The following is a 14229-nucleotide window of genomic DNA, read 5'->3' on the forward strand; positions in this document are numbered from 1 at the left end:
TTGGTTAGTTTTTTGTGATTGTGGTTTTCAGTCTGTCTGCCCTCTGATGGGGGACTTCCCTGGTGGCTCAAAGGGTAAAGCATCTGCCTATAATGAGACCAGGTAAGAGGATTATGGGAGCTTCCTGATGGGATAGATTGACTGAGGGGGATACTGGGTCTTATTCTGATTGGCGGGCCATGCTCAGTAAATCTTTAATCCAATTTTCTGTTGATGGGTGGAGCTGTGTTCCCTCCCTGCTATTTACCTGGGCCCAAACTATGGTGGCCCCAGATCTGATAGATAGAGTGCCTGATGAACTATGGACAGAGGTTCGTGACATTATACAGGAGACAGAGATCAAGACCATCCCCATGGAAAAGAAATGCAAAAAAGCAAAATGGCTGTCTGAGGCGGCCTTACAAATAGCTGTGAAAAGAAGAGAAGCAAAAAGCAAAGGAGAAAAGGAAAGATATAAGCATTGAATGCAGAGTTCCAAAGAATAGCAAGAAGAGATAAGAAAGCCTTCCTCCATGATTAATGCAGAGAAATAGAGGAAAACAACAGAATGGGAAAGACTAGAGATCTCTTCAAGAAAATTAGAGATACCAAGGGAACATTTCATGCAAAGATGGGCTTGATAAAGGACAGAAATGGTATGGACCTAACAGAAGCAGAAGGTATTAAGAAGAGGTGGCAAGAATACACAGAAGAACTGTACAAAAAGGATCTTCATGACCAAGATAATCACAATGGTGTGAGCACTCACCAAGAGCCAGACATCCTGGAATGTGAAGTCAAGTGGGCCTAAGAAAGCATCACTACAAACAAAGCTAGTGGAGGTGATGGAATCCCAGTTGAGCTATTTCAAATCCTAAAAGATGATGCTGTGAAAGTGTTGCACTCAATATGCCAGCAAATTTGGGAAACTCAGCAGTGGCCACAGGACTGGAAAGGGTCAGTTTTCATCCCAATCCCAAAGAAAGGCAATGCCAAAGAATGCTCAAACTACCACACAATTGCACTCATCTCACATGCTAGTAAAGTAACGCTCAAAATTCTCCAAGCCAGGCTTCAGCAATACTTGAACCGTGAACTTCCAGATGTTCAAGCTGGTTTTAGAAAAGACAGAGGAACCAGAGATCAAATTGGCAACATCTGCTGGATCATGGAAAAAGCAAGAGAGTTCCAGAAAAGCATCTCTTTCTTCTTTATTGACTATGCCCATCCTTTGACTGTGTGGATCACAATAAACTGTGGAAAATTCTAAAAGAGATGGGAATACCAGACTACCTGACCTGCCTCCTAAGAAATCTGTATGCAGGTCAAGCAGCAACAGTTAGAACTGGACATAGAACAACAGACTGGTTCCAAATAGGAAAAGGAGTTCGTCAAGGCTGTATATTGTCACCCTGCTTATTTTATATGCAGAGTGCATTATGAGAAACACTGGGCTGGAAGAAGCACAAGCTGAAATCAAGATTGCCAGGAAAAATATCAATAACCTCAGATATGCAGATGACACCACCCTTATGGCAGAAAGTGAAGAGGAACTAAAAAGCCTCTTGATGAAAGTGAAAGTGGAGAGTGAAAAAGTTGGCTTAAAACTCAACATTCAGAGAATGAAGATCATGGCATCTGGTCCCATCACTTCACAGGAAATAGATGGGGAAACAGTGGAAACAGTGTCAGACTTTATTTTTGGGGGGCTCCAAAATCACTGCAGATGGTGACTGCAGCCATGAAATTAAAAGACGCTTACTCCTTGGAAGAAAAGTTATGACCAACCCAGATAGCATATTGAAAAGCAGAGACATTACTTTGCCAACAAAGGCCCGTCTAGTCAAGGCTATGGTTTTTCCAGTGGTCATGTATGGATGTGAGAGTTGTACTGTGAAGAAAGCTGAGCGCCGAAGAATTGATGCTTTTGAACTGTGGTGTTGAAGAAGACTCTTGAGAGTCCCTTGGACTACAAGGAGATCCAACCAGTCCATTCTAAAGGAGATCAGCCCTGGGTTTTCTTTGGAAGGAATGATGCTAAAGCTGAAACTCCAGTACTTTGGCCACCTCATGCGAAGAGTTGACTCATTGGAAAAGACTCTGATGCTGGGAGGGATTGGGGGTAGGAGGAAAAGGGGACAACAGAGGATGAGATGGCTGGATGGCATCACCAACTCAATGGACGTGAGTTTGAGTGAACTCTGGGAGTTGGTGATGGACAGGGAGGCCTGGCATGCTGCAATTAATGGGGTCGCAAAGAGTCAGACACGACTGAGCGACTGAACTGAACTGAAACTATGGTGGAGGTAATGAAGATAATAGTGACCTCCCCAAAAAAAAAAAATAGTGACCTCCCTCAAAAGATCCCATGCATGCACTGCTACAGTCCATGCCCCCCAACCCTGCAGCAGGCCACTGCCAACCCATGCCTTTGCCAGAGACTCCCAGACACTCACAGGTAAGTCTGACACAGTCTCCTATGTGCCTATGTTAACATCAGACAAAAAAGAATTTAGGACAAAATTGTTACTAGAGAAAAATAAGGGCAAAATATAGTGACAAAAGGGTCAATCCATCAGGAAGATATAATTTTAAACATATATGCACCTAACAACAGAGCTCCAAAAACTCATGAAGTAAAAACTCAAAAGTTGAAAGGAAAAATAGGTAAATCAACTATAAGAGTTAGAGACTCCAATACCCAGCTTTCAATGATGAATACAGCAACTACACAGAAGACTAGCAAGAAAATAGAAGACTTAACAACACTAGACACCAACTAGACCCAACAGACATTCAGAACATGCTATCCAACAACAGTAGAGTACATAATCTTCTCAAGTGCATATGGAACATTGTTCAAGATAGACCATGTATTAAGCACAAAACGTGATAATAAAAGGATGAAAATCATGTAAAACACATTCTCTGACAATAATGGACTGAAATTAAAACTCAAAAACAAAAAATGAGAAATTCACAAATATGTGGAAATAAAAACACTCCTTAATAACTAACAAGTCAAAGAATTGATCACAAGGAAAATTAGAAAATACATTGAGATGAGTGAAAATGAAAACAAAAAAGTGAAACTTATGGACAGGAAAATAGCATTAACAGGGAAATTTATAGCTGTAAATACCTGCTTTGAAAAATGGAAGATCTAAAATCAATGACCCAAACTTCTGCCTGAAATAGTTTGCTGAGTTTTTAAACAAATATGAATATGGATTTTTCAAATATCCACTTGTTGATATGATCATATAATTTTTCTTCTTTAGCCAGTTGATGTGATGGCTTATATTAATTTTTGAATGTTGAATCAGCCAAGCTTTCTGACCATGATTAACAGGGAAATCCCATGGATAGAGGAGCCTGGAGAGCTATAGTCCATGGGGTCATAAGAGTCAGACAAGACTTAGTGACTAACCACCACCACCACCACCACCACCACCAATAGAGAGAAACTCATTAAATGCATGGTGATGTAGCAAACACATACTTGTATGCATGCTTGTATATATGTATATATATATGTGTGTGTGTGTAAGATTTTGTATGTAAATACACATATATATGAAACCTCAGAATATATAAATATGACCTTCTTAAAATGGCATTTATCTTTACTACATGCTATGTACTTTAGTATTTTTTATTATATTTCACTTTTTTTGCATTGTTGAGACCATTGGTACTTAAATTTTTTCTTTACTTGTAAAGGTCTGGAACGTTTCTGCTAAACTTTTCACCAGTGTGATACCAATACTAATTCTGGTATGTAGATGTGTATGTCAGAGGAACTGTGGAACTCTTCCTTTATCCCTACATTGGGTTTCCTTTTTTTAGACTGCATTGTTTTAGAACAGGTTTAGATTGAGAAAAAAATTCAGAGGGAGGTATAGGAATTTTTTCTGTATCCCCTGCTCTATACATGCATAGCCTCTGCCATTATAAACATCACTAACAGAATGGTATATTTTTTTAAATGAAGAATGATCCTATACAGTCACATCATAATTATCCAAATCCATAGTTTACCTTAACATCCACTCTTGATGTTGTACATTTGAAGAGTTTGGGCAATTGTATAATGATATATACCCGTCATTATAATATACATAGTATTTTCACTGCCTTAAAAATCCTGTGTTCTGCTTATGTATCACTCCCTCTTATCTCCACCCATGGAAACCATTGATCTTTCTAGTGTCTCCAGAGTTTTGCCTCTTCCAGAAAGTCATATGGTTGGAATCATACATTATGGAGCCTTATCAGATTGCCTTTTTTCACTTAGTAAAATACATTTAAGTTTCCTCTCTATCTTTTCATGCCTTTATAGCTCATTTATTTTCAGTGTTGAATAAAATATTCCATTGTCTGGACATACTGAAAGACATCTTGGTTGCTTCCAAGTTTTGTCAATTATGCACAAAGTTGATGTAAACATCCACGTGCAGGTTTTTGTGTGGGCATAAGTTTTCATCTCCTTTGGGTAAATACCAAGAAGCATGACTGCTGGATCATTAAACAAGAATAAGTTTAGTTTTGTAATAAACTACCAAGATGTCTTCTAAAGTGGCTGCATCATTTTACATTCCCAGCAGCAATGTATGAGAGTTTTCGTTGTTTCACATCCTTGCTGGAATTTGGTGTCATGGTGTTCCAAATTTTGGCCATTCTAATAGGTGTGTAGTGGTATCAGTTGCTTCTTGACCTGTATACAGATTTCTCAGGAGGAAGGTCAGGTGGTCTGATATTCTCATCTCTGAGAATTTTCCACATTTTGTTGTGATCCACACAGTCAAAGGCTATGGCATAGTCAATAAAGCAGAAGTAGATGTTTTTCAGGAACTCTCTTGCTTTTTCGATGATGATACACAAAACCTTAAGTTGAGTGAAGCTCCTGAATATCCACACCTTGTTGTCATTGGCCTACTCTGGTGAAAAATGGAAGAAAGAGCTTTATCACATATGCTGATACAGATTTACAGCTACTAAAACATCTTGGGAAAGAAATATATAACTTTAAAAAAATCTCCTCTATTTTCCTTTGTATGATACCTAGTAATACCAACTCTCCTGAAGATTTGGTCAGATCAGTTTAAAAGTTCAAAAGATCTTAACTGTTGTTAGTAGATTAAAGAACACTTGTTTACCTTTCACATCCCCCCAAGTGTTTTGATCAAGCTTTAAAAAAAAAAAAAAGAATTTACCTGAATACTTTTCCATTCTCCATTACCTACTCTTCTTTGTGGAGAAATAACTGTCAAAATGGACTTGCTAGTACATCACGGAAGAAGGAATTTGCTGCTGGGATTCTCTGGCCTTATAAACCAGCAGTTTTGTTTTTTTTTTAACAATACAGGTTACCAACATTTCTCTTAGTTGCCATTATGTTGCGCAGAAATGCGAATCATGTAGGATTGAAAAGGACTGTAGAGATCCATTACTACTCTGCCCCCTTACTTCTTTTTGATGCACCATGTGACTTGTGGATCTTAGTTCCCTGACCAGAGATCGAACCCAGGCCACAGAAGTGAAAGCATGGAGTCCTAACTACTGGACCACCAGGGCCCTCCTTACTCTGCCTTTTTAATCACTGAGTAACATATACAAGATCATCCTTCCCCTCTGGTCTTAACCCTTTAAACATCATCCAGTGACTCAGGACCTAGGTCTTGCCCTTGAGAAGCTTACTCACTCCTGGAGAGGAATGAAAGGACTATACTAGACATCACTAGATAATAATACAAATAAAAATAGAGTCCAGTGCATGTTTATGGGGACCTGATGCTAATTCTGTTGAGCAGGAGTGATTGACTTGGAGTCAATCATTTAACAAGTGTTTGCCAAGACCTTCCTATACATCAGGTGTGGTCCTAAAAGACTCAGGAGAGAGCAAATCAGATAAAGTCCCTGACCTTATGGAGCTGATATTCTAGTCAGGGGAGAAGGACAGATGAAAATAAACAACAATTAAGTATAAATATAACTATAGAGAGCCAGGTGATGACAAATGCTGCAATGCAGAAGCAGAGTAAAATGTGAAAAGGATATAGATAATATTATTTTGTCATTAGAAAGAAGAATCTTGTAAGATAAAGTGAGCTTTGAACACACATCAAAAGGCAATGGAGAATGAAACAATTGGATATTTGAGGGAAGAGTTTTCCTGGCAGAGGAAACTGCAAGAGCCCCCAGATAGGAGAGTGTATGATGAGTTCAAGAAATAGCAAAAATATCAGTCCATCTAGAATGAAGAGTTGGGGTGGTAGGAGATATAGTCAGAGTTATCAGGGGACTACATTGTGTAATGGGAACTTGGAGTTTACTTTGAGTGAGATGGAAAACCACTGGTGGGTTTTGAGCAGAATGGCATTATCAGATCAGGTGGCTCCTGTGTGGAGAATAAACTGTGACTATGAGGGGAAGATAAGTCAGGATTTCAAGTAAGAAATGGTAGTACCTTAGATCTGGGCAGTGGTAATGAAGGAGCTGAGAAGTTACCAGATCTCAGATTGAATATTAGGGTAATCCAGGTTTAAGATGAAATTGAGAAGACCCTTTCCCTTGTGCCAATGCTGTTTAGCCAATTTCTCACAGACATTTTCAGATTTGTCTGGAGGTAAGGAACAAGAGACTATTTCTGCCTAGTGATGTTACACACACTTCAATGCACTGAACTAACTGAGGAGCTACTGCTGTGATGCCTTTCAAAGCAGCCAAAGTAATTGGTATCTTGGATTCAACAGAAAAGCACTGCATTTTATAACATGAGGTTGAAAAACCAGAGTCTCAGAAAATTACCACAGAGTGATAATGCTGAAGAATCTATTGCTGGCTTAATTTGGAAACAACTTTTGTTAGGCAGTTGTAAGAAAAAAGTGAGGGGAAAGGCCAGTATCCCACTTTATAAAAGGATCTTGACATTTGGTATTTTTTTTTCATTTTCTGTACTTATAAGCCATGCCATAATAAAGTAAAAAAACTCACTTCTCTCCAATACCACATTAGCACACACATCCTAAAAGGGACACTTTCATGAAGCAACCACATTCAACAAATATTTACAGTGCTCACACCGTGTGAAAGGCATTGACCAACACAGTGCTAAAAGCGGTGATAAGGAAGAAGATGGAGTAGAAAGTGCTGAGTATTAGAGTAGAGATGAAAAAAAAAAAAAAAAAAAGTAAAGCCACCACAGACTCCCTGTAGATTTCACTGCTGAGGCTTTTGCCCCACCAGTTATCATGGTTGCAGATGCCAGTTGCCTAGGTTCCTTCCCACTCCCTCTACCCCTACCTCCCCACCAGAGTCAGGGATCCACAGTGGCAGCCAGCTCCAGGCTCTGCAGCTGCATGTACATGTGATCCCTATAGACGCTTGTGGGCCTGGATCCAGCCCTGGCTCCTCTAATTGGCTTGCATTGCTGTGTGCCCTGCAGTTGTGTACCTGCACCCCACCATCCCCATCTTGCATCACCAGCCCCCACCACTGGGCATACACCTATGGGGAGCCTCTGCAGTCACGTATCAACAGTGCATGTCAACAGCCCAGGCTGCACAGCTGTTTGTGAGTTTGGATCCAGTTCTGACTCCTGTCACTGACTTGAACCTCTGTCTGTGCCAGCAGCTAGTCCCTGCATCTGTACAACTATTGTTGCCAGCCTCATATTTGTGTGGATCCATATGCATGGTGTGCTCAGTTGCTCAGTCGTGTCCAACTCTTTGTGACCCCAAGGACTGTAACTCACCAGGTTCTTCTGTCCATGGGATTCTCCAGACAAGAATACTGGAGTGGGTTGCCATGCCCTCCTCCAAGGGATCTTCCTCACACAGGGGTAGAACCTGCATCTCTTAGGTCTCTTGTATTGGAAGGTGGGTTCTGTGCTACTAATAATGCAGACTGGATCCACAAGGGATCCCAAATAGTCACAGCAATCCTGAGAAAGAACAAAGCTAAGGGCATCACAGTTCCTGACTTCAAATTATGTTTCAAAGCTATAGTTATCAAAACAGTGTGGAACTGCCATAAAGAAAGACATATAGACCAATAGAACAGAACTGAAAGCCCAGAAATAAGCCCATGCATATATTGTCAATTAATCCTTGACAAAAGCACTGATAACACACACTGAGGAAGGCATGGCACAGAAGCTTGGAAAGAAGAGAAGAGAAAAAGAAAAGTAAAGACAAATGTGCATCTGTGCTTTCAATAAACTGTGGTTTTGACACTGCAGGGATTTACTGAATACTGAATCTTTCAAGTAATTTTTGCTTGATTCAACTCAGTACAGTTTATTTTTTTTTTAAATAATAAATTCAGCTCCAAACCATCTTGCATATTCTCTGAGACAAATAGGAAAGAATTTGTATGTTTTGTTTCTCTAGTGTCAATTTAAAATATTTTAACACTAAAATACAGAGATAGATTATAGAGTAAAGTGCAAAATCCATGTGGATTTTTTTAGATTAGCTATGAAATTTTACTTACTGCCATGAGTTTATCTCATAGTAAATACTGTCCTTCTATTCACTTCTCTCCCCACATCCCATCATCCCTTCCAGTCATGATTTCTTATATGGAAATCTTTGAGAACTCTTAAGGCCCCTAAGACTCTTTAATCCACATTTCATTAGGCAGCTTTTATGCTTGCTACTGGGGCTTTCCCAGTGGCTCAGTGGTAAAGAATCTGCCTGCAGTGTAGGAGATGAGGCTTGGACTCCTGGGTAGGGAAGACTCCCTGGAATAGGGAATGGCTACCTACTCCAGTATTCTTGCCTGGGAAATCCCATGGGCAGAGAAGCTTCATGGGCTATGTCCATGGGGTCACAAAGAATCGGACATGACAGAGTGACTGAGCACTCACTCACTCATGCTTGCTACTGGAGAAACAGAGTGCTCTTAGAAGCACATAGTAAGTAGAATATAGGAGATAGACAAAAACTGGTTATTATAATATGTCTTATAATGCTTTAACATATGAATGAGGGAATTGTGCAATTACCAAGAGATTTGATACTCTAGGGGATAGCTAACATAATTATTGACATTTGAGCTGAAATATGGATAAGACTTTGCCAGAGAGAGAGAGAGAAAAGAAAGTGAAATCAAATTTCAGGCTTGAGGGAAAAAATACATATGAGTAAGGAAATATGACAAACATGCAGTGTAATGAATCTGAGTTTCAAGAAGAGGTATATCTTGGACAGATGGTGAGGGATCTCATATGCCATGGTAAAGGATGAACTTTATCTTAGATGCATTAAAGGGTCAACAGAAGTTTTCTATGGGAGGAGGGTGGGGGCAATAACTCTAACAGCACCAAGAACCTTCCAGGTTCAGGTCATAAAAGAGTAGCTCACTTAATGTCCCTAGTTTGCCCTTCAACCCTTACCCGTGCTTCCACTCAAAGCAGACCCTGAAACAAAGGTTTGGACACCCATAGTTTATTTGGGAGGTGAGCCCAGGAAACATGAGGAGAAAATGAGGAAGTAAGAAAGGGAAAAGAGAAACCCAGAAAGGATTAGCTAATGAGCTGATTATACCTATGGACAACTGAGCTTCAGTCCTCTGGGGATTTTTAGAGAAACTATTTAGAAAAGTGCTGTAAATAGAAATAAAATGCCAGTCATATATATAATTTAAAATGTTCTAATAGCCACATTAAAAAAAACTAAAAAGGAGCTTGTAAAATGAATGATAATAATACAATTCATTTATCACAGTATATCTATTATCATTTCAATATGTGATCAATACAAAAATAATGTGTTTTATACTTACAACACATCTCAAATCAGACTAGCTGCAGTTTAAAATGCTCAAGAGCCGGGGCTTCCCTGGTGGTCCAGTGGTTAAGAATCCACCTTGCAATGCAGGGGACATGGTTTCGATCCCTGGTCTGGGAAGATCCCACATGACATAGGGCAGCTAAACCCGTGCACCACAACAACTGAGCCTGCATACTAGAGCCTGGGAACCACGAGAGAAGCCACCACAATGAGAAGCCCAAGCACCACAACTAGAGAGTAGCCCCCACTCTCCACAGCTAGAGAAAGCCCGTGCTCAGCAACAAAGAACAAGTACAACCAAAACCAAAGATAAACAAATATGTAAAATACTGAAGAGCCACATGTGGCTGGTGGCTACCATATTGAACAGGGCAGTTTAGCACAGGTTTCCAAAATAGACCTTTGAGGATCAAGGAAGCTGGGGTACGTACCCACTAACTTCCACCCACATCAGTTGTGGGGCACCCCTGTGACGTTAGCACTGTGTTACTTTTGGACTGTCTCAAGTTCTGGTCAAAGTGGTCGGAGAAACACCCTTGCTAGAGACACAGGAAACTATGTGTAGGGAACTCTTCAGGATAGACATGGGGAACAGGGGAAAGGCACTGACAGCATCTGCTACCATTGAACTGCTGTAAAATTCCAGACTGTTTTCTCCACAAACACACATGATAATATCAGTGATGTCTTCTACTCATTTCTGATTGCACTTCATTTGGGATTTGTTTTTTACATTCTTTACATTATTACATTTCTCTGTCTTTGCTTCCCCAGACTTCCATCATCTCTTTGAATTAAAACAATCTCTCCTCAAGTATTTTATTCTGTAGGGACATCTAATGGTACATGAAGTTTTCTGAAGAACACAGTCACCTATACCATGTTTTGTGATCTTCATCTCATAAAATAAGTCAATTAAGTTGTCCCTGACCCTGACAGCCACTCAGTAGAACCTGGAGAAAATTAAAAAGGGAGGTGTAGTGGATAATCTGGTGCCACATCTAGATCTTCTCTTTATGCTTGAGGCACTCATTTTTCTAGCTGCTAGGAGAGCTGGCTGCTGCTGACTCACAACTGAATCTCTCCCCAGGCCCTTCCCTCAGCTAATGCTTACTACCTCCTTAAAAGTCACACACCCTTCCTGGGTGTAATACATACCTAATAACTGGTTGAGAGTGGAAGAGGTGACAACTGTTTATATGAAGACCCAGTCCATTTGCCTCAGTTCATTCCGAATTCAAAAGGCAATCCCAGCTCCAAAGCTTCTGCAGGAAGCAGCTGAGACCTCATGCTGTGACATTTCCTTCTGTCCAACTCTGCTTCCCTTGCTCTGTCACAGTGGTTTTCCTAGAACATTCCCCAATAAATCATCTGCACACAGATCTCAGAGTCTCAAGATGTGTTTCTTGGGGACTCCAGCTTGTAACAGGAGGGAACTTCATGAACTTCTCCACGTTTTAATATCCTAATTTAACTAAAGTTGTGCCAAGATGTCAGGAACCTCCGTCCATAGTTCATCAGGCACTCTGTCTATCAGATCTAGTCCCTTAAATCTATTTCTCACTTCCACTCTATAATCATAAGGGATTTAATTTAGGGCATACCTGTGTGGTCTAGTGGTCTTCCCTACTTTCTTCAATTTAAGACTGAATTTGGCACTTAGGAGTTCATGATCTGAGCCGCAGTCAGCTCCCGGTCTTGTTTTTGCTGACTGTATAGAGCTTCTCCATCTTTGGCTGCAAAGAATATAATCAATCTGATTTCAGTGTTGGCCATCTGGTGATGTCCATGTGTAGAGTCTTCTCTTGTGTTGTTAGAAGAGGGTGTTTGCTATGACCAGGGCATTCTCTTGGCAAAACTCTATTAGCCTTTGCCCTGGTTCATTCTATATTCCAAGGCCAAATTTGCCTGTTACTCCAGGTGTTTCTTGACTTCCTACTTTTGCATTCCAGTCCCCTATAAATGAAAAGGACATAAGGACATCTTTTTTGGGTGTTAGTTCTAAAAGATCTTGTAGGACTTCATGGAACCATTTAACTTCAGCTTCTTCAGCGTTACTGGTCAGGGCATAGACTTGGATTGCCATGATATTGAATGATTTGCCTTGGAAATGAACACAGATCATGCTTTCATTTTTGAGACTGCATCCAAGTACTGCATTTCCGACTCTTTTGATGACTATGATGGCTACTCTATTTCTTCTATGGGATTCCTGCCCACAGTAGTAGATATACTGACCACCTGAGTTAAATTCACCCATTCCAGTCCATTTTAGTTTGCTGATTCCTAGAATGTCGACGTTCACTTTTGCCATCTCCTGTTTGACCACTTCCAATTTGCCTTCATTCATTGACCTAACATTCCAGGTTCCTATGCAATATTGCTCTTTACAGCATCAGACCTTGCTTCTATCACCAGTCACATCCACAACTGGATGTTGTTTCTGCTTTGGCTCCGTCTCTTCATTCTTTCTGGAGTTATTTCTCCACTGATCTCCAGTAGCATATTGGGCATGTACCAACCTGAGGAGTTCATCTTTCAGTGTCTATCTTTTTGCTTATTTAAACTGTTCATGGGGTTCTCAAGGCAAGAATACTGAAGTGGTTTGCCATTCCCTTCTCCAGTGGACCACATTCTGTCAGAATGATTATACAGTGGAAGTGAGAAATAGATTTAAGGGACTAGATCTGATGGACAGAGTGCCTGATAAACAATGGACGGAGGTTCATGACAATGTACAGGAGACAGGGAGCAAGACCATACCCAAGAAAAAGAAATGCAAAAAAGCAAAATGGCTGTCTGAGGAGGCCTTAAAAACAGCTGTGAAAACAAGAGAAGAGAAAAGAAAAGGAGAAAAGGAAAGTTATACACATCTAATGCAGAGTTCCAAAGAATAGCAAGGAGAGATAAGGAAGCTTTACTCAGTGATCAATGCAAAGAAATAGAGGAAAACAATAGAATGGGAAAGACTAGAGATCTCTTCAAGAAAATTAGAGATATCAAGGGAACATTTCATGCAAACATGCGCTCAATAAAGGATAGAAATGGTAGGGACTGAACAGAAGCAGAAGATATTAAAGACAGATGGCAAGAATACACAGGAGAATTGTACAAAAAAGATCTTCATGACCCATATAACCAAGATGGTGTGATCACTCACCTAGAGCCAGACATCCTGGAATGTTAAGTCAAGTGGGCCTGAGGAAGCATCACTACGAACAAAGCTAGTGGAGGTGATGAAATTCCAGTGGAGCTATTTCAAATCCTAAAAGATGATGCTGTGAAAGTGCTTCACTCAATATATCAGCAAATTTGGAAAACTCAGCAGTGGCCACAGGACTGGAAAAGGTCAGTTTTCATTCCAGTCTCAAAAAAAGGCAATGCCAAAGAATGCTCAAACTACCGCACAATTGCACTCATCTCCCACACTAGTAAAGTAATGCTCAAAATTCTCCAAGCCAGGCTTCAGCAATATGTGAACTGTGAACTTCCAGATGTTCAAACTGGTTTTAGAAAAGGCAGAGGAACCAAAAATCAAATTGCCAACATCCACTGGATCATCAAAAAAGCAAGATACTTCCAGAAAAACATCTCTTTCTGATTTACTGACTATGCCAAATGCTTTGACTGTGTGGATTTCAATACACCATGGAAAATTCCAAAAGAAATGGGAATAACAGACCACCTGACCTGCCTCTTGAGAAACCTGTATGCAGGTCAGGAAGCAACATTTAGAGGTGGATGTGGAACAACAGACTGGTTCCAAATAGGAAAAGGAGTTCGTCAAGGCTGTATATTGTCACCCTGCTTATTTCACTTATTTGCAGAGTACATCATGAGAAACGCTGGGCTGGAGGAAGCACAAGCTGGAATCAAGATTGACAGGAGAAATGTTAATAACCTCAGATATCCAGATGACACCACCTTTATGGCAGAAACTGAAGAGGAACTAAAGAGCCTCTTGATGAAGGTGAATGAGGAAAGTGAAAAAGTTGACTTAAAGCTCAACATTTCAAAAACTAAGATCATGGCATCCGGTTCCATCACTTCATGGGAAACAGATGGGGAAACAGTGGAAACAGGGGCAGACTTTATTTTGGGGGGCTCCAAAATCACTGCAGATGGTGACTGCAGCCATGAAATTAAAAGACGCTTACTCCTTGGAAGAAAAGTTATTACCAACCCAGATAGCATATTCAAAAGCAGAGACATTACTTTGCCAACAAAGGTCTATCTAGTCAAGGCTATGGTTTTTCCAGTGGTCATGTATGGATGTGAGAGTTGGACTGTGAAGAAAGCTGAGCGCCAAATAATTGATGCTTTTGAACTGTGGTGTTGGAAAAGACTCTTGAGAGTCTCTTGGACTACAAGGAGATCCAACCAGTCCATTCTGAAGGAGATCAGTCCTGGGTGTTCTTTGGAAGGAATGATGCTAAAGCTGAAACTCCAGTAC

Source organism: Bos indicus, chromosome X (assembly GCF_029378745.1).
Source record: "Bos indicus isolate NIAB-ARS_2022 breed Sahiwal x Tharparkar chromosome X, NIAB-ARS_B.indTharparkar_mat_pri_1.0, whole genome shotgun sequence".
Taxonomy (NCBI): Eukaryota; Metazoa; Chordata; class Mammalia; order Artiodactyla; family Bovidae; genus Bos; species Bos indicus.